Source organism: Astatotilapia calliptera, chromosome 19 (assembly GCF_900246225.1).
Source record: "Astatotilapia calliptera chromosome 19, fAstCal1.2, whole genome shotgun sequence".
Classification (NCBI taxonomy): domain Eukaryota; kingdom Metazoa; phylum Chordata; class Actinopteri; order Cichliformes; family Cichlidae; genus Astatotilapia; species Astatotilapia calliptera.
In genome coordinates this window covers 16,957,014-16,960,548 of record NC_039320.1, presented here as the reverse complement: position 1 = coordinate 16,960,548, position 3,535 = coordinate 16,957,014, and the positions used below count along the sequence as shown (strand labels likewise).

Below are 3,535 nucleotides of genomic sequence, written 5' to 3'. Positions count from 1 at the left end.
AAGTCAATGAGGATCGATATACCTTGTATATCCACAAGGTGGCAGTAATGCAAAAACAGTTGTAATGAAACCGCGCAGAACAAGAAGGTTTCACGGCTTGTGCCTGCTCATGCGCAAGACTTCAAATTTAACTGAAAAAGGCTGTTTTGGCGCCAAGCTGCTGTTTCTTTGAGAGGTAAGACCACTTTTTTCTTTGACTATGTTGTGTAGTATCTATATGTCCAGCATGGTTATATTTTGCGTTTGTCTTACAAGACATGTTATATCGTTTGCGTGTGCTTGTTTTACATTAGTTTTACTGGGTCCTGGACATGCTTATTTTGTGGACTGTGTAAGAAACATTTTTATTGTTTTTTGTTTTATTAAGGGATTAGCTACAGGGGTTCATGGGGTTATTCTTTCAAGGGGTTATTTTTCCATTTGCTTTCTTGGGATTCCTTTTCTGTAATCCGAGAGTCGGAAATATCGAATAGGATAGCAAGGATAGCATAAAGTGACATTTAAAATCCAAAAAGTCAAGGGCGAAAGCCACTGTGACACCATTGTTCTGCTCTATCAGTAATCTGTATTATGTAAAAATGGTCTGTAAATACAGCATGTTTCCTAGCGGAGTTATACATATCAATGTAGTTATAAATTACAGTTTGTGAAAGTACACACTTAATTTTTTTAATAAAATTATTCAAGACATATGAGTGGACAGACAATGGAGGACGACAGACCTGGTGATAATTGCTTCTATAGAAAGTTAGCACATGGCAGTGTCAATCTCTTGCTTTTCTTCTGAGTAGTATTTTATTTAGTTGTAATTCAAACAATTTGCTTCTTGAAATTAAGTAATGAATTTCTTGTTTTACTTTATAAATCTCAGATCCTGCCTTTACCTGCTCCCTCCTATACTGATGTGGTGTATGTGGTACTGCTGAGCTTGTATGTGGTATGTGAACTGTTATACTTTTAAAAACAAAACTGTTTTATAAGTTAAGTTTTCTTTTGTGACCCATCCTATGCCCCTGTTATTTCGTCTCCACATCTGAACCATGGTAAAGGTTGCAGTTCAAGGGCCTGAGGCATGAAATTCTTTTCAGATCAGCTGTGATCAATATTTTTTGGAACTTGATAAATAACAATAAAAGCTGTAATGGCTCCATTAGCATTTTGTGTAAATGTTTGTGTTAAAATTATAGCTTTAATGAGGTCTTTCTACATTAGTTTTAGTTTGTATATGTGTACATATAGTATGTATATTTACAGTACAGTATGTTGTGTTTGTTGACATATTTTCAGGTGGAAGCAGAATATGTGAGGATTACTACTGCTGCACATGTTCCAAGGCTTTTTACACAACTTGACCAATACACTGACCAGCTCATAAAAGTCTTCAAGAAAAAAGGAGGCGTTGCAGGGAAGAAAATTAGACAAACTTTGGCCCCAGCCACACAGGTGCGTTATTCTGTTGGTAGCAAAATATTATGGCTAATAAGATCATTTTCAAATTTAAACAGCTAGTGTATGGTAGCTGCACAGTGCACTTACATTTATATTAAGCAAGACAAAGTTTGGTACTCAAAACGTTGGAAAATTTAAATTACCTAAACATATGTAAAATCTGATCCCTTGATTTAGGTTAAACCAGAAGTGAATGTTTTTATGTTATGTTTTGAATGCAAAAAAGATGATGTATTAGTTTGTCTTTACCTCCATTATGGACATATATAATGTGGTGGAAACCCTTCCCAACAGGTTAACTATTCATGTCCATGTGATGATTAGTTGGTCTTGTGTACATGTCTATCTGTGCAGTGGCTATGTCATTCATTTTGCGTATAATGTGAGTTTCTGTCATCCTAAAGTATTTCTGTTTTCTCTTCCTGTATCTCTGCCACTCTCTACAGAAGGAAACCATTGAAAAGGGGAGGGAGTGTGTCCTCAGGGCACTACCTTTTTACCTGAATGAAGACCCAAGCATCCTCTTCAAAGAATAATTGGTTGGTAATTTTAGTTTTGGTTTAATACAGATAAAAAACTAATTTTGAATAACTAATGTTGTTGCATGTTGTAATGTTGTTGTTGTTGTAATTTGCATGGAACCTGTTTAAATGTTTTGGGAAATCTTCTTGTATACCCAAACTATTTATATTTATCGTTGAATCTGTAGTCTGAAATAGTGGCGCACTGGGGTGCATGTTCCTAATATTGTGTTTACGTCATTAAAGGGTAGCTTTGGCCCTTTTTCTTTCTTTTTTTTAAAACTGGATGCCATTTTTCTATGTTTTTGTGTCTAAGCTACAGCTGTTCAGAGGGAGCTGGAACAAATTACCCTTGCTATCTTTACCATCGAAAGAGCTGATGCCAGCACTCCTCCAGCCGATGTGGGTATAACCATCTAGTGTGTCCTGCATGACCTGGAAGACCTGGCCTCTGCATGTGCACTCTTAATGGGTGGGATATATGCACTGAATCTCAGTTAACCTCAAGACTGAAAGCTAAGAGACAATCAAAAGTATTGAGATTTAAAGGATTTAATTGAGAGATGATACTGCACCAGAAATGTTGAAGGGTGGTGTGTATATTAGCGTTCAAGGCATATTGTTATGAGGTGGAAATATGTTCATATTCAGTTTGTGTTACATTGTGTGCATTGTAAAGGTAATTGCAATACATACTAAAAATAAGGGTAAGTTAGGAGGTTGATCTGATATCCCCGTGTTGGTGTTGTTCACAGATCATCATACTAAATGTTGTTCCAGGATCAACATTGCAAGTGACCAATCAGAATGTTGTGACGTCATACTTTTGCGACTTCGGGAAAAACCGGCGTAAAACAAAAAACTGTACTTAAGCTGCGTGAAACCGCCTCTGTCCGCCGATCAACTGACCCTAACCCTAACCCTTTAATAAACAGTAAGCAGAATTGATATTGTCCTTGCAACATTGGAATTTCATAAATGCACAAATGGCTTGGAATAGAATAACGTCACAACAATGTGATTGGTCACTTGCAATGTTGAACCTGGAACAACATTTTCATGATGGTCTGGGAACAACACCAACACGAGGATATCAGATCATCCAAGTTGGGAATGCAGGATGAATGTATATTTTGTGGACTTTTAAAGACGAACAATTGTTTCCATGTTAAAATGTTTACATCTGAAGTTTTTTGCCCAAACACTGGTAAAATAAATGTTGACAGTGGCAAGTGTTAAATGGTTACTGCTGTGCTGTTGCAAAAAAACTGAACGCTGACAAGCTGTTTTATTGTTAGACCATAATCTTGGCATGTTTTGTTAAAGTTTTATTTGGGATGGTGATGTAATTTTCTTTGATTGCTAATATCAGTGGACTATTTATTATTATTATTATTATTGTTGTTGTTGTTGTTGTTGTTACATAATTTTTTTTTTTTTTTAAATTGTGGCTGTTGAGGTGGACACTTCACTTTGCATTGTTAAAGGAAAGCACTTCATTGGCATTGTGTTACTGGACTGACCCTAAGCAATCATTGCAAATAGCAACTTTGCTATCCATTTTA

The 3,535-nt window shown here is 36.1% G+C and overlaps 1 long non-coding RNA gene across 4 annotated transcripts; it reads left to right on the top strand.

The window, feature by feature from the left end:
• On the top strand, positions 1-2,709 carry LOC113012123 (uncharacterized). 4 transcript variants are annotated; one of them, XR_003270649.1, is made up of 4 exons: positions 1-175; positions 872-937; positions 1,288-1,988; positions 2,287-2,709. It is a non-coding gene; the product is annotated as an uncharacterized LOC113012123 (long non-coding RNA). The 4 variants fall into 4 exon arrangements; XR_003270650.1 differs by lacking the exon at positions 1-175 and having other exon boundaries at positions 823-937; positions 1,288-1,443; positions 1,896-1,988; XR_003270651.1 differs by lacking the exon at positions 1-175 and having other exon boundaries at positions 823-916.
• The last annotated feature ends 826 nt before the right edge of the window (positions 2,710-3,535 follow it).